The sequence below is a fragment of the Pelodiscus sinensis genome, chromosome 8, assembly GCF_049634645.1.
Source record: "Pelodiscus sinensis isolate JC-2024 chromosome 8, ASM4963464v1, whole genome shotgun sequence".
Lineage (NCBI taxonomy): Eukaryota > Metazoa > Chordata > Testudines > Trionychidae > Pelodiscus > Pelodiscus sinensis.
Genome location: NC_134718.1, coordinates 6,432,251 through 6,453,715, shown reverse-complemented (window position 1 = coordinate 6,453,715; position 21,465 = coordinate 6,432,251).

Genomic DNA, 21,465 nt, shown 5'->3' with positions numbered 1-21,465 from the left:
CCTCCACGGCCCCAGGGATAATCCTCCAAGACAGAAGTGCAGCTCTGGGAGCAAGAAGAGACAAAGCAATGGGGCAGGGCGGGGAGGAAGGACTGCGGCCCGATCGATAAGATCGGTACGGGTCTGTGGTTCCTAGATGTCAACACACAGTACAGGCACCCTTGCAGAGTGGCGGAGCGAAGTCCAGACGAAGGCAAGGGGGCGGCAGGTAACCTGAGGCGGGGGCGGAGGGTCTGAAAGAGGAGCTGGGTGCATTTGGAGCCAGGCAAAGGGAGAGGCGTTCCCTGCAGTGAGGTTGCCGTGGGAGGAGGTGAGTGAGGGAGAACAGACACAGGGGGTGGCTAGGCTGGTGTCCATGGTGGCGTGGAGGGAGTGGGGGAGGAGAGGGGTCTAAACGGAGCCCTGTCATGGAAAGTGGGGGGTGAAGGAGCAGCCGGAGAAGTTGCAGGAGAACTCAGAAACCTGCTGCCTGTTAATGTCATTGGACAACCCCTGGATCTGGGGTTCCCTCTTCCCTTTCGCCACAGCCGTCATGCCTTTATGGACCTCTAGCAGAGCCTCCCTTAGTCAGGTCTCTTTTCCAAGCTGAAGGGTGCCAATCTCTTTAATCTCTCCTAAAACGGAGGCCGTTCTGCACCACTCGTCATTTTTGTGGTCCTTCTTCCATTTCGAATACAGCCGGTCCCCGAGTTAGGAACATATCGACTTACGACCGCTTGTATTTACAACCAACCTCCTATACAGCCGGACCCCGAGTTACAAACGAAATCCGCACTTATGAACAGCGCGGCCGTACGTAAGTGAATGTAATCCGACTTATGAACAGATCGAGTTACCACCTGGTGTTTGGTACGTAACTCGTTCCTAAGTCGGGGACCGGCTGTAGATGGTTTTTGAGATGACATGAGCAGAACTACATGCACTATCCAAGGTGTTGATGGATTTTACAGCGGCATCGTGCTATTTTCTGTCCTATTTTCTATCCCTTTTCTAGCGATTCCCAACATTCGGTTCACTTTTCTGGCTGCCGCTGCCCACTGAGTTTCAGGGTATGTCTACATTGCATTCCTCTTCCGAGAGAGGGATGCAAATGCAGACACCCAAAATTGCAAATGAAGCACGGATTTGAATTTTCTGCATTTCATTTGCATAATCTCAGACTGTCACTTTTCTGGAATAGCGTCTTTTGAGGTAACAAGCACGGTTCCCGTGGGGTTATTTCGAGAGAAAACCCTTCCTTCGAAATAACCCTTAAACCTCATTTTTGAGGAGTAAGGGTGATTTCGAAGGAAGGGCTTTCTCTCAAAATAACCCCGTTTTTTCTCTCAAAATAGCGCTATTCCGCAATAGCGCCATAACGCGATTATGCAAATGAAGCATGGGAAATTCAAATCGGCACTTCATTTGCCATTTCGGGTGTCTGCATTTGCAGTCCTCTCTCGGAAGAGGAATGCAGTGTAGACATACCGTCTGAGAACTATTGACAATGACTTCAAGATCTCTCGAGAGTGGACACAGCTAATTTGGAGCTCACCGTTTTGTATGCGTAGTGAGTAAGGTGGTTTCCAGTGTGCACTACTTCGCATTTATCAATACTGCTCTTCGTTTGCCATGTTGGGGACCGATCGCCCACTTATTTGGGACCCTTTTGTAACCTTTCGTGGTCTGCTATGGACGTAACTTGCCTGAATCATTTTGTATCCTCTGCAGTCTTTGCCTCATCCCTGTTTATCTGGTTCTCCAGGTGATTATTAGTGGTCCAAACCAGTAGAGCAGTCCGGGAGTGTGGGGACAAGTCAGAGGTGCTGAAGGGGAGGAGAGCGTTAGAGACCTACATGAAAGGGTTAATAAGACGGGGAGGGAAGATACTATCCAGTATCCAAGCCGGTTGCTAAGTGGCGGGGGAGGGCAGGCGAGGAGATGTGCTGAGGGATGGGAAAGGGGTGGAAGAGATAAATAGATCAGGAAGGGCCCCAAGCATCTCAAAAGGTGGGAACTTTGCCAGAATTTATACTGCCTGTTCCCTTACTTCGCCTCCCTCGCCCGGGAGCCGTTCCAGCTTTGACACGCGCCCCGGTGCATGCTGGGAGTCCTCGTTAATGCTCTGCCGACATGTGGATGGATGGCATGTGTTCCGTGCAGCGGCCAGCTCCGGATTGGACGGGGGCGCCTGCCTGCTCGGAGGCTCGAGCCTGCAGCACGGCCGTTGGTGACTACCCGTCCCACGAGCCCTGAGGTAAATTCCGGCGCACGTCTGGAGGCCAGCACCTACCGGTGGTGGGAGGATGGGGTCTTCCAGGGGACGCCCCCGGAGCTGCGCCGGGACAGGACGGGGGGTTGGGGCGTTGCTGTCGGTCTCAGGCCAGTCCCCTCAGGAGGGTAGCAATGCCTTGCCGAAGGGGGCTTTCCCCCTCGCACGCTGGTGCCACAGGGAGGGTGCAAAGCCTCACAGAGCTTAGCTCTTCCCATAGAGGGAGCCTAGCCACTACCCCTCATCCGGGGCTTTGAGCCCACTCCTTCCAAATAGAGGTTTTAGCTACTCTGCCCCCTCCCCGATGCTCTGGCCTAGTGTCACCCGCACACCTGCCGAGTATGGGGCAGAGAGAGAATGAGTCTCCGCCACAGCTTCCCCTGAGAGCCAGCTGGCTTGTGGTGCATGCACTCAGCTCCTGTTGGTGTCACAGTAGGCCAGGGCTTTCAATCCCGGCTGCTTTCCATGACACCCGCCGTTTCCACGTGATTCGGAATAATCCCCACGCAAGCAAAACAACCCCTCTGGAAGCTAGAAAGGCCCTGGAGTTGGCTGCCCCTTTGGGTTCCAGGGTGGCATGGGTGGTGGGTGAACGTAGGATGGGGGAGGCCTCCACAGGAGCCAAGCCGCCCACCCACACACAGCACCACGGGGAGGCAGGGCAGCATGCGGCCCCAGCCTCCTCAGGCGTCACACAGCACCAGCCTCCCCGGCCTGGAGCACGGGGAGGGCGGGTGACTGGGGGGCAGCAACACTCAGCCCCTGGTACTCCTACAGCGGGTATTCTGGGGGGCGGAGTGTGGGCGGGGCCAGGCTGGTGGTTTGGGAAGGCAACGCCTCCCCCTGCCTCGCGTATCGGCCGCCCGTGCATAGTGGTGGCCTTTCATTTCAGCTCCGGGAATTCTCCACGAATATTGACACCAGACACAAAGAGCCTGATAGGCTCCATTGCTGGGCTACTAAGGCATGTCTTCCTCCCAGGGGGAAGGGTTTGGATCAGAGCGTCTCCTCCTGAGCGAGACGGGTGCAGAAGCGGTCCCTCACTCCGTGAACCGACAGCCCCGTAGGTCCTGCCCGGCTGCCCTTTCTCCTTGGGCTTCATTTTGCAAAGGGACAGGCACAAAACAGCCCTGTCCAAATGAGCTACTTTGAACACGAGCGTGGATTTGGCCTCAGAACGTTGATGGGATCTTGGGGCGTTGGTATCCGGCGCCCCGATGTAGCTCTCAGACCGGACAATGTAAATCTTTGTTAGCCTCTAAGGTGCCCCAGGATTACTCCTTGTTTTCCTGTTTTAATTACATCCTTTGAATGTTGTTTTGATTTTAACCAAACTTCTAGCTACTTTCTCAATTAGTGGGATTCATCAGCTTTTCTTTACATGTAGCAACTGGGAAAGAGTCATTTCTATTTTGTTAGTCTCCGTTTTTGTATTTTCTTTGGGTTTTCTGTACATCTATTTACCGGTGACTTATCAGACTGGTTAAGCAGTGAGCTGGCTGGCTAGCAGTGATCCACGGCAGAGAAAGAGTCTGCCTGGATTCCAACTGAGGAGTCCTGCAAACAAGTGGAGGGAAGATGTTTCAGACTCAGCGGATTGTGCAGATTTGGGGGTCAGAGACACTCACGGAGACTTAGGTGAACTAAACCTAAGCTTTGGGGATCTCTCAGTTTCTCCGGACTTGTGTTCTCTGTGGAGTGAACTGTTCGCATTTTTTTTTCTTTATATTTTTTGTAACTGAAAATAATGTGCACGTGTGTAAAAATGAGACACGTGTTTGTTACATAAGATTTTATAAAGTTATTTAATTAAATCCATTTCTTTAGTTCCTTTTGGGACCTGCATGCGGCGAGGCTGACCCTGTGCAAACCCTGTTGAAAATCTTTAGAGACTGAACCTTGAGGTTCTGGCTACTTTTCGGGTTTTTTTTTAAGGCATTGGAGAAGGGCAGCGGAGCAAATCTAGCCCACCCAAAGTTACGTTTGCAGCCTGACTACATTCATTCTTGGTTTGCTGGTCTCTGAATCTCAAATGCAGGCTACAGTGAGTACAACCATCTGTCTATTCTCAGTGCCTGAAGAAGATAACACTAGACCATTTGCCAAACTAGTAAAAAATATGAATCATCTGATTTTATGTCGACCCCTCCCCTTTCTCATCTCCAGCCTTGGGTGAAGGGGAAATATTTCAGCCCCCGATGGTTAAAGGATAGGAGAACTAATGAGCTACCAGAGGAGACGGCGGAGCAGTGAAGAGGCGGGTGGTGTTTGGCCACCAGACAGCATGGGATGAATCAGAGAAAGGGGAGGTTCTATATCTGGAATTCTTTGTCACCTTTCTCGGGGATTCCCAGAATTGACATGCTTACCGGTTCCGGTTAACTGGTGGCGGCCGGAGTACTCCCTGCCAGCTGTGAGCAGGGGTCTGCCCTAGCCCCATGGGGCCTATTGTGGACAGGGGCCTCCATCCTGGCCGGAGGAGGTTCTGTCTATGGTGGGCCCAGGCATGTCACAGGCAGGGGGCTGCTGTTCAGAGCAGCCCCTGCCCATGGTGGGGGAAGGAAGGGGAGCATAGACAGGGACTGCTCTGGCCCAGTTGCGTGGGGGAGGGAACTGCTCTAGCCCAGCTGGCTGTAGCAACCCCCGCACCTGCCCTCCTTTAATTGGTTAACCACTTAACTGTCACTTTTAACCAGTTAACCAATTAAAATCAGGCGCTTAGGAACAGGCATTCCGATGAGGTGGCAGGTGCTAATTGTGCTCGGAACGCCATGAGAAGAGTCAGTTCTAGGCAGAACTTTTTTCGCATTTCTGCTTTGTCTCTGGCAAAGCCAAGACGTGGGGGAGAAATACATATAGAAATACAAAGTAGGCCGGGATTTGTTCCAAGCTAAAACAGGCAGCTTCTCTCTGCTACTTCCCTCATGCCACGTAACTTTGAAACCGTGAAAGGTACAGACGGATGCGGGTGTCAGAAGTCACCGGTGTGGTGCCTTGACAGGTCTCTGCATCTGTCCAATGATGACAACGGTTCGGCTGCCTGTGTGTGCTCCTCCTGTGTGTTGTGTTGACTGTACGCCAATAGTCCACACAACCGACGCTGAGAGAACCCCCAAAGACCACACCATCACATAAGGTTGGAAGGCACCAGGACAGTTTTACTGTCGAATGAAGTACAGTCATAGTTGTCAGTAGACTCTACTGAATCACCACGCCTCTGTATCCCCTGACAACAGACCAGCTCAGTCAGCGAGGGCCCACTGCCCCTAGGCTAGACAAAGACAGCCCGTCTAAGACACAGCTTTATACACAGGTATAATCGAGTTACACATCACTCCTTGACATATCACATTGGCACCCTCTAACGTTACCTAGATACCACCCATCACCTGTTCTACACCTGGGCCTCCTACCAATCAGTGTTCGTGGCACGTTCTGTGAGCCTGCCTCTTGTTCACGCTTAGCTCTGCTTTATATTAGCAAAGTCTTGACCATTGTTGCTAGTCAGGCCTCACATCAGGCCTGTGATACATGGGCTTGTTTCAGGCCCTCATTTTACTACAGATGAAAGTAAACATCCAAGTGAAAGAAAGCAGACTAATACCCTTTTATTCCCCTCACTCAAGCCAGCCTTATTTTGGTAAAACTGCACTTGAGTTACTTCTAATTTACACTACTCTCCGGCAGCTCAAAATCATCTTATTTTATGTTGCGCCCCCCTCAAAATCAGAACCTAAGTCTGTCTGAAAAGCTACAGACCTGCGGCTCCATCTTCTGCCTATGAACTGAAACCAAGGGCCTGATAGATTTCAGAGACACAGATCTAAACACAAAGTAACGCGACTGAAGGCAGGGGCGTATAACTGAGGCCATGTCTACACTAGGCGATTACTTCGAAAGTACTAAGTTCAACTTCTGGGAACTGACAAATTTGAACTTGCGTGTCCGCGCTACGGGGAAAATCAAATGTAATCCGAGGCAGGCTCCGTTAATGTGGACCTGCTACCTCAGACTCAGCCCTAGGAAGCACGCTGGGGAGCTGCAGGAGGCCTCCTGGAAGCCAATAATTCAAATTAGCAACACTGGTGTGTCCACGCTAACGTTATTTCAGACTTGCAATTTCGGGAATAGTGTTACTCCTCATGAAAGCAGGAGTACCGAGTTCGAATTCCGGAGCTCCTTATTCCGGAATAATGGGCTTGGTAGTGTGGACACATCGCTTACACATTCGACCTTAATGAGGGTTATTTTGGACTAAGGTCCTACTGTAGACAAGGCCTGAGATTGGGGCTTGACGCATGATCTTATTGAAACGATTTTCAATTATGTAGTTTTCGTGATGACTCAGGACCCACAAATCTGAGCTGTTTGAACGTTTGTCCTCAGAAGAAATAATCAGATTATGTCTCACTTTCATCTTGCCGTCACAGTTTCTCGGGCTTTGGCTGGACTCCTGTTGAAAAGTATTTGCCATTTGGGACTCACCTCTCCACAGGCTTTCCTGCTCAGAGACACAGAGAAAAGATTTCTTCTCGGGCCAACCATATGTTCAATGTTAACAAATAAAACGAGAGAGCGAGCGCATTACGTCACGCAGAAATTGTCACTGGTAACTCAACAAGCCTTTGGAGCTCAAAATTCGGTAGCTTCCCAGAGATGCCGGGGTGAGACACAACAATATCACCATTAAGTGCAGAGCTGATAGAAAAGTAAAATTGAATTTTTGTGCCAAGTTTTGAAGGAAACAAAAAATAATTTTTTTAGAAAATTTAAGCTTTTTGTGTCTGATGAAAAAATTCAAATCAAAACATAACATTTTTGTTTTATTTCACATTCAATAATTTCATAGGTATTTTTCTGCCTTTTTTTCTTTTCTCTTCTTTCCTGCCCTCTTTTTTTTCCTATGGGGAATGGGAGGGGACAGAAAGACGGGGCCATATGTCGGAAAAAAACGCCTTTTTTGGAAGATCCTGTAAACCTTGATTTTTTGAGGACTAAGAGATCTTGTGAAAAAGGGTTTTTTCCCGACAAATGGCCCCGTCTACATGGGGCTTTTTAGTGGCAAAACCTCTTCTGCAAAAAGAATCGGAAGACGATATGCAAATGAGCACATCATTTGCATATCCTCTTTCACAAAAAACCCGCAGTGTAGACATAGCCTGAGAAAACAGTTAAAAAGTGACAAATGTTTTCTTAAAAATGTGAAAAGGAAATTTTGTTTCCTTTTGAAAATTTTCACTAAAAAGTGATATTTTGGTTAAAAACACAAAAAGAGAAAAGTTAAACAGAACTCCTCCCCTTTCCAGCCCTCTGGCCAGTCATTCATTCTTCTGCAGCCAGTGCCAAATAAAATAAAATGAAGAAAAAAGTGGGAGAGAGGAGAAAACCAAAATCCTCAAATTTCAGAAATGTTCCAGTTTTTTTTTTTTCCTAAGTGAAATGAAGCAACCTTTTTAGCACAAAGGGAAATGAACATTTTTGGTTTCATTTCAAAACCATCCAACTGGAGAGAAAAATAACATCAGTTCTTTGCCCATGAAAAATGTAATGTTCTACAAAGCTTAATTGTTGAGAAGGAAAAGGTTTCATCTGAAAAATGTTGACAGGAATTGTAACAAAGATAACTGGGCAGGAAACAGCCCCCATCCCGCTCCCCTAACAATTTACAAGTTCCACATTTTTTCCCATTCAAAATCCAGGTAAAACTGAGAGGCTACATCTACACTGGCATGATTTTCCGAAAATGCTTTTAACGGAAAAGTTTTCCGTTAAAAGCATTTTTGGAAAAGCACGTCTAGATTGGCAGGATGCTTTTCCGCAAAACCACTTCTTGCGGAAAAGCGTCAGTGGTCAATCTAGACGCGCTTTTCCGCAAAAAAGCCCCGATCGCCATTTTCGCGATCTGGGCTTTTTTGTGGAAAACAGTACTGTGCTGTCTACACTGGCCCTTTTGTGCAAAAGTCTTTCAGAAAAAGACTTTTGCCCGAACGGGAGCAGCATAGTATTTCCGGAAAAGCACTGATGATTTTACAGGAGATCGTCAGTGCTTTTCCGGAAATTCAAGCGGCCAGTGTAGACAGCTGGCAAATTTTTCCGCAAAATCATTTGATTTTGCGGAAGAACTTGCCAGTCTAGACACAGCCAGAGTGTCTTACGCAGAAAGTTCCCACCAGCCAGAATAGCCAGTAACGTGGGCACCACAGGCCCTAACCTCTGGGCTGTTGATAGAACTCCGGGAAATTCTCTTTATTTTTATATTTTTTTCATTGTATTTTGGGGGCAATTTCTTGTTATTTCATTTGACCCATTTCTAGCCCCTTGGGAGGGGAGGAATCAAGTTTTGCTATGGCAGGGAAGCCCTCTGGGGATGAGGCCCTATTGCTGGGGAGGGCGGCTGAGTATTGAGAGGCCGGTTTGTGTTTTGTGTGTGTGTGTCAGGTCCTATCCATGGGGGGATCCTGTTCCCGGAGGTGGGAGGCGGTTGTGGGGGAGTTGTGGAACATTCCCACACTCTTCTGACAGCTGTGGCTTCTGTCTCAGGTGTGTTGCGACTTGGCGCACAGGGTCATACGGTGCCACCGGGCCTGGCAGAATAAATAGACACAAAGTGACAACCTGGTGTGTGATGGGGCTGTGAGGCCATGCACCCTGGCCAGGCCGGGAAGTGCTCTGGGTAGTGACAGAGGTATCCCGTGACAGCTGCAACGTCACAGTGCTGACAGCAGGGGCCCAGGAGCCGGCCCGGTGGGGCAGGTGAGTAATTTTTATCTCGTTTGAAGTGGGAGTTGTGTTACTGTATTTCACACTTGCCAAAGGAGCAGGGCTCAACCCGTTGGCTCTTCAGGGGCTGGCCTCTCTCCTGAGTGTTCACCATAAGTGCCAGTCTGCCCCTCAAAAATCCCTCCCGAGAAATGCTTAATCAAATCCGTGAGGTTCTCATAAATAGCTTCCGTTTGGAGGAATCAGCATCTTCCGATGACAAAACAGTTACAAAGAAATTCCCAGACTGCTCTAGTAAGTATATTTGTCCTGGCACAGAGTGTTGTGCAATGCAGACCCCAGGAAGTCATGGTTCCTGGAGAGGAGGCTGGCTTGGTATTTAAGGTGCCAAACTCAATTCCAGAGACCCTCGTTCAGTTGCTTGCTCTGCCACAGCCTTCCTGCATGACCTTGGGCAAGTCATTTGCTCGGTGCCTCAGATTCCCCTCTTCACAACGGATATTGTAGCCCTTCCCTACAATATGGGGGTAGGGAGCGGGGGAGGCAGATACAGTGAAGACTTTGCGATGCTCAGCTATTCCCCTCGTGGGGCCAGGTAAGCAGACGGTTTTGTTCCAAGCTCTGTCACTGATTTCACCGATAAAAGTTCTGCACCTGCACACAGGGCAGGGATCTGTCACTTGGCAAACTGAAAGCTACTTTTTAAAAACACCCCGGATGCAGAAACGCACCAGCCAGGGCGCAAGTAGGGGGCAGGCAGGGCATGTGGGCCCACAGCCAGAAGGTCGCAGATCCAGAGGTGACAGTAAGCCAATGCGCCCCAGAGCGGCGCTGCAGCAAGAAGAAGGCTTCTGAAGATCTCCTGAAGGCTACCTTGCCAAGCAGCAGGTAGCCAGGCAGGTGAAAGGGCTGATGGGAGAAAGCCACATGGCACAACGTTTTATTGAAGATCAAAGCTTTCTGTGGGACAAGATCCATTTTGGTACAATTGTCCATCAGACGTCTGGATTCCAAGAGACCACCGGTGCCCAAGAATTCCTCTCGACTCTAGATCCGCTCTGCTAGAACAGCCAAAGCAAAACAGCCCCGAAGGCAGGGAAGTGGGCACAGAAAACATTTTGTTTCCAATCTCCTTTAATCTCTCTATCCACGTGAGTGGCTGCAAGGCCTCATGGGAGCTGCTGTTTCCTTTCCCAAGCGGCACGGCAGCAGCCCAGCCAGAGGGAAAGGCGACTGTGAGATGCAGTCTAGTTGGCTTGCAGGGCCCTCGGTTAGAAAGAGGAGGGACAGAAAACCGCAACGCCCATGCAGCACCGAGGTGGCACAGGCAGATGGCGAGATCCATGTCAAGCCAAAAGAAAACATTCCTCTTGCAACCTGCGTGGAACTTGGAGGGAGGAGCACAGGTTGCAGGGGGGCAGAGTTTGGGGGTGGCACCAGGAAGCCAGTCTGTGTGCACATGACAGGAGTGCTGGCTACAGATGCAACATCTCCGTAAATAGTTCTCATCATAAAGAGCCCGTTTCATTTTAGAAACACGGAGCCTTCCATATTATTACCCAGCACATGAAACAACTTCGACTGTTCCAAATTGAAAAAAAAAAAAAACCCCAAATCCCATTGGAACGTTTTGTTCCTTGCAAAGTTTAGATATTTTATCCTGCTTCAAACAGAAAACAAGTATTTCAATATCAGACTGTCCTGTATCCGGGAAATTCCATTTTCAATCCACTCTGGTCATTTGGATGCTTTAAGAACAGAATACTCTTACCCACATTTTCTTTGCAAGGAACCATATGACAGATGAGACGATTATGTTACAGATTCCCGGTATAAACGGTCATCATGGGAATTTGAAGTTCGCAGATGGATTAATTAAAGGCCCAATTATCAGTGCAATAGTTAACCAGGTCAAAGCAAGTTTACTGCGGAAAAATAGATGGGACTCGATAGAGAAGAGTCAATGTTTTAAGGCTGAGGTTAAAGGAATGATGCTGTAACATATTTTTCCCTATCCTCCAAACTCAACACTTGGCACAGAACCGGCGTGTGCGTGTGTGTGGGGTGTAAGTCATGTCAGCAGGGTTGGCCGCGCTGCAGATGGGAAACGTGTTTCATTAGCAAAGAGTGAAGTTGCAGGTTATGTTGCCCACCGGGAACTTTACTCAACCCGTGTCCAGCCCTTCACCAATGTTGTTTTCTAGGTGCCCCACCAATAACAGTCCCTCCAGGGAACATGAGCCCTGAGTCTAGTTCCACTGGTCATGACACGTCTTCTCTCCCTTACAAACATTTAAATATACATATTAAAAGCAGAAATTGGATGCCCAAACCCACTCCCCATGTCCCCTCCGCCATGTAGCATGGAGCCATGTTGACGTATCGTCTTTTCCACTGGCACAGCTGTCACCTAAACTCTCTGTGTGGCGTCTCTTCTCTTCCCACTTGACTTGGCCCTCGCATGGTTCTGCCTGGTCTGTGATGAACTTTGTAGGGTCTCTCTGGGTGTTGCCTGCTGGCTTGTCAGGGGCCCCTGTTCCTTTGGGCGACTTGTCCTCCTTGCACTTACCTTCTGTGACCAGGAGCCCCCAGACCCCTGAGGATTCCTGTCGGCCACTCCTTCCCGTGTCCCGCTAATGCAGGGATGGGCAAGGGTCACATCAGGTGTGGAAATTATATGGAGGACCAGGGAGGGGAGGCTGGGGGAGGATATGCCCTGGCCCAGTCCTCACCCCCATCCAATCCCCCAACTCGCACCCCCTGACCTCTGGGACCTCTCTCCTATCCAACCCCCTCTGCTCCTCACCCCCTGACTTCCTCTGCCAGGACCCTCCCCCCCCGTCCAACCGCCTGCTCTGCACCCCCAGGACCGAATCCCCCATCTCCTGCCCAACCCCCACTCCCCACTAGGGATGTACAGGTTTCACCAGTTAACGTGTGAGCATTGCCTTACTGGGGTGACTGGTTAACCGCTGTCTGGCCCAGCCGGAGCAGCCTATGTGGGTGAGCCACAGGTGGGGGGCTGCTCCAGTACAGCTGGGCCCACAACGCCACGGGGGGCTGCTCCTGTGCCCTTGGCTGGTTCAACCTATAGTTTAACCGTGGGGGGAGGGGTTGCCCTGGGCCCCACGTCTGGGGCACTGGAGGGGGTTGCCCCAGGCCCCAAACCCCTCCTGGGGGTGGATCTCCCTGTTTGTGCACTGATGGAATGGCACCACTCCAGCGACCGCTGCCAGCAACGCTTTCTATCTGGGCGTATCCCTGTTCAGCCTTCGGCTGCACAGATGCCCAGCCACTCCTGCCAAAGAGCTACACCCCACCCTGTCTCCAAGGCGTCGCCCTGGAGCGTCAGCGGCTCTCCTGGCTGGAGAACAGGAGCATCCCTTCGCGTTTGTGTCAGTGTTTCCCTGCTTGCTACTGGGTCGCCCCCCTCCGCCCCCGCCCAGCGTCCCTCCACACCCGGCCTGTGGCCCTGCAGCCCGATTCTGGACAGCGCCCCATTCCCAGGCAGGGCAGGGCCCCTTCCACCTCCGCTGGGGATGGCATATCCCTCATCGCCTCGCTCTTGCTTGGGTCCCTCTGCTACGGGCCTGGGATCCTGGTCACCCACTCGGCCGGGCTGTGGTCTCATGGCCTGGATCTTAGAGCATGTGGTGCCTCGGGTGGCTTCCAGCCTTTCTCTTTGGAGGCGTCCGCTGCACGTTCTCCATCCCAGCATCTGTCCGAGGTGAGACCGTCTTCCAGGCACCGGTCCCGTGTGCCACAGATGGCTGGGGGGGAAGTCAGAGGAGCTAGGCACATTCACCTAGGAACTGGGCCTCAGCCTTTGAATCTTATTTAGTCTGCAGAAGAGAAGAGCGAGGGGGGATTTGAGAGCAGCCTGCAACTCCCTGAAGGGGGGTTCCCAAGAGGATGGAGAGAGACTGTTGTTGGTAGTGACAGATGGCAGAACAAGGAGCAATGGTCTCAAGTTGCAGGGGGGGAAGTCTAGGTTGGATATTAGGGCAAGCTATGTCCCTAAAAGGGTGGGGAAGCGCTGGGATGGGTTGCCTAGGGAGGGGGTGGAATCTCCATCCCTAGAGGTTTTAAGTCCCGGCTTGGCAAAGCCCTGGCTGGGATGATGGAGTTGGGATTGGTCCTGCCTTGGGCAGGGGGCTGGACTTGATGACCCCTGAGGTCTCTGCCAGCCCTAGGATTCTATGAAAGTGTGTAGGACGCCATCTAGCTCCATGGGACAGGTTCCTTCCCTCTGCCTGTCCACCATGCTCACAGTGGCATTGGAGACAAACAGCACAGTTTGTTCACAGTCCCCAAAGCAGGAGACCATAGCCAGCCTGTGGGGCCCACAAGCCCTACAGCTGTGCTTTCTGTGGGGCTGACTGACCTACGGCCATAAGGCACCCCATGGCTCCCACTGAGTAGCCTGGGGTTGCGTTGACGTCTCATCCGGCTGCTGCTGGGTCTCCCTTCAATGCGTCGATTATAAAGCCAGATGGGACCTCCATGATCTGACCTCCAGTCGAACCTGGGCTGGAGGATGTCCTGGAATCAGTTTCCGTTGGACTGAGCGCCAACCGTTTAACGACACATCCAGTCTCGATTTAGAAAGCATCAGGGACAGGGAGTCCGCCATGGCCCTTGCTAAGCTGTTCCAATGGCCAATTACTGTCATTGTTATAAATTTACACCTTATTTCCAGTCTCACTTTATCTAGCTCCAACTTCCAGCCTTTGGATCGTGTTACACCTTCTCTGCTGGCTTGCAATGTCCACTGTCCAATGCGCAGGCCCTTCCAGCCCGTAATCAAATCACCTCGTCACCTTCTCGTTAAGCTGAAGAGATTGAATTCTTGGAGTCTGTCAATATGAGGCATGTTTTCCAGCCCTTTCATCGTTTAATGCTTTAACCTCACGGGTCGGAGTGCAACCCTTGTGCCAGGTGGTGTTGGCAATAAAAAGCACTGAGTTCAATTTTCTGGGGGTCCCTTGGAAAACTTACACGACACCGGTTTAACCCCCCCTCCACTCCTAAAACTGGGAAACTATGAACTCTACTCTGGGAACCTTTGGTGGGCAATACTTCCCCACTTATATGCACACAGTCCAGGGGCATAAAACCAAGAACTTTCCTGGGGAAAGGACAAGAGAATGAATTTAGGGAAGTCAGCAATTAACTAAACTATATTTGGTAAGGTTCCCTCCCCTCCCCCCACTCCATCCCGTCTCAGAGAACTCTGACCTACAGTCCCCACCTAAATCCTCCTCTGGCAGTTGGGAGTGGCTCATGCTCTCTCCTACCAGTTCGCTGCCTAAGTTTGAGAAGTCCAAGGATTCTGGCAGGTTGGTGAGGCCTCGGTGGCTGCAGGCCCTCTGTGACCTGACCCACTTGAAGTGACTTCAGCTTTGACTGCTGGGGAAGGAGGCCCACACCAAAATGCCTCAGGTAAGCTGCAGTTCTCTGCAGTTTCAGCCCAAGCTACCTCACTGCCATCACCGGCATCAGTATTACCTCAGCTTTTTGCCGTCTGACACTTCAGAGGCCGTTTGACTCTCCAACGTCTACTGTGTGGTGTTTACCTCAGCCCACCGCTCTAGGACTCAGGGGTACACTGGATCCTGGTCACCACACAGGCACCGTAGAAGATAGGCCCTTTCTTGCACCTCTGTCCACATTTCCATATTTCATTGTGCCTGTCTGTGATTGTGGTCAGGGTGACTCCCCGCCAAAGGCATATCTGGTGTCTATCGCTTGTCCCTGCATTTCCTAGCAGGGTTAGTAGCATTTTATTGTCCCCAAACTCGAAACAGAACTGTGTTTTAACCCAAATACCCCCGATTGCTGCACAACTGAAATGCAAATGAGACCTGGCCCAGTCTGTCATTCCCCTCGCTCGCCAAGAGATGGCGGCAGAGAGCTCACTCCTCTGTGCAGCCCCTGCCTGGCTGGAGGTCTCAGGCAGGGCTAGGCTGCTCTCCTTCCTCTTCACCAACAGGTGTCAGTAGTGAGCTCCCTCAGGCCGCCAGGCCTACAGCCTTCCGGACACCGGGACGGGACGCGGTACTCCGGCAGCTGCGACATCAGTGTAAAGCACAGAAGTAAACCGATGGTCAGTTCGTTAGTGACGTCATCTCAGGTGCACGTGACGGTGTGAAGGAAAATAGAAGGATATTGGACCCAGTCTTGTCCTGCCACCTTTTAGCTTTTGCAGCCTTCTCATTCCCATACTAGTGTGGGGAAGCAGAAGGGCCTCATGAGCATCAGCCCTCCCACCCTCATTTCCTTTCACACATTCCTGCCTTCCCCAATGTCTGATTCTGGTTGCTCTTCCATTTCACACCTTTGTTCCCTCCTGGAGTTAGAGGCAGTTCCTTGCTGGAAATGTTCTTGCCACGTGGCTTCTGCTCTCCTGGGGGCACATCCCCCTCCTGCTTCCTTAGTCTTCGTTCCTTGAGGCCATGTCTTCCCTAAATGGAAGAACTTCTGGAGTGCGATTAAGCAGGTCTAGTTAAGACTCACTAAATCAAACTCAGAGAATGCTCCCGGTAGGCTCCCGGTATTCCTTCTTCTGCAGGGAGTAATGGAAGCCGATGGGAGTGTTTACACCTGTTGGCCTCCCACTCTGGGGAGGGTGGGGAAACTTGAAACAAGGTATGTTAACACCAGCTACATAATTTACAGTAGAACCTCCAGATATGAACACCAGAGTTACAATCTGACCAGTCGCCTGGACACCCTGTGAAACTGGAGAAGCAACATACACACACACACACACACACACACACACACACACGATAAGTGTGCAAATTCACCACGCCAGAGCTGAGTAGGGCACTCAGCTGGCCTGGCAGATCAGCTGCTGGATCTGGAGCTGAATCGGCACTTTGTTCAGCGTTATGAACATTTCAGAGTTACAGACGACCTCCATTCCCGAGCTTCTGTTCTCTGTCAATGACCAACCCTGGCTCAAGTCCTCCCAGCTTCTGCAGGCTGAACTGCTTCTGTGCGTGTAGATTCACCACCGAGAAACCGGGACACTGTATCTTCAGCCGTGGCTGTCAACGGCTGGTCCTCTGGTAGGTCGTCCAATTCCCACTTGATGTTTCTTACAATCTTAATACCTTACGGGCCCGATCCTCTGCTGGCGTAATTTGTGACAGCACCACTGACCCAAGAGGTCTATCCTGAGTTATACCTGCCCAGGATATGGCCTATCCAGTCATCTAGAACGATCCCAGAGTGCTCTAGCGTGGGGTGGCCACCGGTCCCCACCAACGTGTAGCCACCTCCGTTCCACTAGTCACTACTGCTATACCTGCTTTCCATATAGGGCACCCTTCCTACGTCCCCCAGCTGCAGAGCCTGCAGTGTATCAGCCCGCACATTTTAATCCAGATACTCATACAAGGGGGGACTGACCTCTGATCGTCACACTGGAAAGTATTTCACTTACAGGATGCACTCAAACCTCAGGGACAAATGCCCTCAAACACACACTTTTCTCTAGCTTGCCTGCAGTAGCACAGATGATGTGTGAGATGCCGTTAGGCCTCCTGATTACTCCAACTGTCTGGAAACTCCGCGCCTGTCTGGGATACAATATGCTTTGTCCTGCAGAACTCTGAACACTGTTGTGTTCACAGAGCACAGAGAGATTCACACCCTGAAAATGGCCAGGTGTAGTCGGTCTTTTCCCCTGTTAGCTGTTGGACGCATTGAAACACGCCCCCCCCAGGATACAAAGTACACACAGAGTGTACTCTCAGGCCCTGCCTCCACTAGGACTTTATTTTGAAATAACCTCCCTTAGGTCAAATTTATAAGCGGAGCATCCATGCTACCAAGTCGGTTCTTTCAAAACAAAGGGCCGCTTAATTCAAAATCTGTACTCCTGCTTTTCATGAGGCATAACGCTCATTCCAAAACAGTTATTTCAAAATAGCTGTAGCGTGGATGCGCCTATTCGAAATAACAGCTATTTCGAAATAACAACTCCCCAGAATAATTCAAATTAATTACTCCCCCGTGCTTCCTAAGGCTCTAAGTCTGAGTAGTGCATCCACATTAATGGAGCCTGCCTTGGGATAATTTCGAGACTTCCCTGTTGTGTGGACATGCTATTTTGAATTTGTTAAATTCAGAGTTATCAAGTCAAATTTCCTAATTTTGAAATGGCTTCCTAGTGTAGACATGGCCTGAGAGAGGACAGAACTATCTCAGGCCAGTCTATACCGCACTGTGAGGAGTACAGCTGCTGACCAGGGGTGCCCTCAGTGTGCGATTTAGAGGGTCTTTTCCAGACCCACTAAATCAAATGCAAAAAGATTGATCTCCGGCACGGCAAGTGGAGATGTCGTCCAAGTGACATAGCCAGAGAATGCACATGAGCCCAAATGGCAACAAGGAGAGAGTCTAGCTTGTCTTGATGCTGTTTCACTGAAGGTGTGTCTACACTGCCCCCTCAGCTCGAAATAAGCTACTTTGAAATAACGGGCGTGCTGTCAAGACACGCAAAAAGCTATTTCAGAATACTGGAAGTATCTCAAAATAGTGCTGCTGTCTAGATGTACCCTTATAGTGCAGCTATACAACTCCATGGCCTAACAGAGTGCCATCTGTATTCCTTCCCAGTGACACACCAACTCCGAGTTCACAAAGCAGAAAACAATTTTTCCAGCAGCCAGTGCTGAGAAACTCCACCAGTTGCATGGCAGGTGAACCCTCCAACACTCCAATGGCCGCTCTTAAGGCACACCTCTTCGCTAGAGAGCCAGCATGGCCCAAAGGTTATGAGCATTAGTCAAAGTCATGGGAAAACTAGAAATCACCTCCCTGGCCCTCCATGGATTTTCTTTGTGACCTTGGGCAAACCCCAGCGCGTCTCTGTGCCTCAGTTTCCCCATCTGTACAGAGTGGATAAGATCTCTGCCGTACCTCACAGCAGTGTGAGGCCAAATACAGTGACGTGTCTGAGGCTATGTCTACACTACAGGCTTCTTGTGCAAGAGCGCATCCACACGGCAAAAGCGCATCGAAAAAGTGATGCGTTTTTGTGCAAGAAAGCATCCAGACGTCATGGATGCTGTCTCAAACAGGAAACTCTGATAGCTATTTACAGAATGGCCACCAGGGCACCTGTGCTTCTTTCAATAGGTTGTTTTTGCGCTAAAATCCTCTGTTCCCCATCCACACATACCTTTTTGCACAAGAGCTCTTGCGCAAAAAGGAGTTATTCCTCATAGAAGGAGGAATACCTCCATCAGAAACCCCCTTCTGTTCTTTCATTTTACTTGCACAAAAACGCGCTTGAGGTATGGATGTTCCACGAGTTTCTGCGCAAAAATTATTTAGTGTAGACCTAGCCTGAGGTGCTCAGATGCTGCGTTAATGAGGGTCATATAAGTACCCCAAGACACAATTTACATTTGGTTTACAGAGCCGAGCTGCTCAAACCAAGATCCATGAGCAGTGGGAACATTTTATGAAAAGAAATGTGTTTCATCTGAATTTTTTTCTTTCATTTCCCATTGAGTAAAATCCCCCTCTCTTCCTGGCTAAACAGGTCCCTTTTCTGAGCCGTGCCTCCGACCCCCTGTATCTCTCCCCAACCAGAACTTGTACCTCCAGCTTTCTCACTCCAGGGGCTTGAGAGGGACTTTAAAGCCAGTTACAGGGGGTTCGGATGTGGTGGCCCTCAATTTCCTAGTGGTAACTGAAAACCAAGCCCTTTCTGCACTGTGCTTAGTGCCCTAATAAAAGGCTGCTCCTGTTTCATGTCAGCTCTCAGACGTCAGTAAGTCCCGCATGAGAGGAAGAAGTCTGAGGTAACCGAGGAAGTTTGATTTGGCCAAATGAAATGTAGTGCTCAGAACAAAACCTTTGCCACATGGCCACGCTAGAACCAGCTAAATCTAAAGACCTGGTTACAAATATCGTAGACCGGGGGAATCAATTATTTAAGATCCAAATTTCCTGATCAAGGTACAGTCAAGATCCAGACTTGGCCCAGCAATGGGGGTGGGGGGGAAGGAGATAATTACCCAGGGCCTGGCAATTCAAAAGAGCCTGGGGCTCGCACAGCTGAAGCCCTGGGCTCTTTAAATTACTGCTGGAACACTGAGGATTTTGGGGGGCGGGGAGTCGCGCCATGGCCCAGGCAGCTCTGAGGGCTGGCTTCCTGGCCCTGCCCCCTCTGCATGAGGCCCCGCCCCTTCCAGGAACACAGAGCTCCACCTCCACCTAGCCCAGGGTTGGCTCCCCTGTTTGAGAAAGTGACACTACTTTTTTTCTTCATTTATGTTCATACTCCACTGAGCTTCTGTCTTCGTGCCCGGTCTGAAAGATGAACCACAAATATCCTGCAAAGGAGGCCACACCGGTGATATTCCCAGTCTGCCTGGAAGTGGGAATGGCTGAAATCTCTCATCTTTCTCACCCCCCTCCCTTCTCCTATTTATTTCGAGTTTCCTTATCCCCTAATCATAACTCCGGTCATCCGCAGAAGTGAGCTGTGCCCACGAAAGCTCATGATCCCATCGACATGTTTTGTTAGTCTATAAAGTGCTACCTGACCATTTGCTTGCTGTTTTTTTTTCTGTAACAGACTAATTTGGCTACCCCCCTGATGCTCCTGAAATCTCTCAAGAGAGCATATTTGCCAGATTTCTACCATCTTCTTGCAGATTCCTGAAACCAGGGTAAATTCCTGATTAGCATGCAATCCTTTGGGTCTTCCACGCAAACCGATCTCTATGAGGGTAGCCTGCCACACGCACAGCAACACTGGCCTTTCAGTCTGTGTGTGTGATGCAATTTGGGGATGAGGTGTGAAAGAGCAAATCCTGAATTTACTGACAAAACCAGCTGTGCATTACTCTGTCTACAGCACCTTGGTTTCAAATTTGCCTTAAATATTTCATTCGTTTGTGGCTGAAGACGGTAAAAAATCATATCTCTAAAGATTCCTTGCACAGAGATTTAGATGCACAATCTGAGTATTCAACTTTACCTTTGAATGCTTGGATCTCAGACATACAGGTTTTAAAATAAATTCTTCAAAAGACCAGCCTCCTCTAAAATACACATTTCAGTTTTAATTACTGTAGTACATCAACTTGCTTCCAAAGCCCTCCTGCCATTACATCCATCCCTACTCTCCGCCCTCCCACCCCCTTGAAGAGAACTCTTAAAGAGACAATGTTGGTTAAACACTGGAATAAATTGCCTGGGGAGAGTGTGGAATCTCCATCACTGGAGATATTTAAAAGTAGGTTAAACAGACATCTATCAGGGATGCTCTAGATGGTGCTTGGTCCTGCCATGAGGGCAGGGGACTGGACTGGATGACTTCTTGAGGTCCCTTCCAGTTCTAGTGCTATGATTCTATTCCTTTTCTTCGAGATACCAGGACAAAAGAGTTTTCCTTTCACTTCTGACTATTTGCTGAACTAGTTTTAAGAAAGCCCTCCACAAAATCAGTGCCTATGAAAGAAGACTTGTTTGGTTTGGAAGAGAGAAGATTGAGAGGGGACAGGATAGTGGTTTTTAGGTATCTAAATGGGTATCACAAGGAGGAGGGAGAAAAATTGTTCTTCCTGGCTTCTGAGGATAGAACAAGAAGCAATGGGCTTAAACTGCAGCAAGGGAGGTTTAGGTTGGACATTAGGAAAAGCTTCCTACCTGTCAGGGTGGTTAAACACTGGAATAAATTGCCCAGGGAGGTTGTGGAATTCCCATCTCTGGAGATATTTAAGAGCAGGTTAGATAAATGTCTAGCAGGGATGGTCTAGACAGTATTTGGTCCTGCCGTGAGGGAAGGGGACTGGACTCGATGACTCTCGAGGTCCCTTCCAGTCCTAGTATTCTAGGATTCTTACTGAAATATAAAATCCTTTGTTATGCCTAAAATCTTTGGAAACATATTTTTAACATAAACATCGAGTAAAATTTCATAAACATGTCCTGGTATGAAAATCACACAAAATAAATGAGTTGAGTGTTCCCTTTTTCTAAAAGCAACAAGCTTTGTTCTGAGCACACTAAAACACTGACTCATTCATTTAAAATTATGTCTTTGTTTCCAGTGAGTTGAAATCTGTAGTCATTTGGAGTGATTACACCATGAAGACTTAGGAGGATCTTTAAAATACAAAATCAGTTTAGAGATAGTGATGAAGAAAATGTAAAACAGAGAAGAGCTGCATCAGATATGCCATAATATTTAAAGTTGTGTTCAGCAGGACAGCTGACTTGTTCTTACTACAAGGGTTTTGCAAATAAATCTCTGATACATTATATCAAAAAGCTTTTTTTGTTCCCAGATGTAGTGCTTTTAATTAGGTACCTTGAAGAGGGGATCTTTCCCCCCAAATGTTATTGCTACATTTGGGCTCAGGGATTTGGCTGGAAGGGATGAACAGAAAGAAGAGGGTAACAGTGGGGAGAGGGCGGGGTCTGAGCAGAGAAGGGGTGGAGTTAGGGGTGGGGCCAAAGGCTGG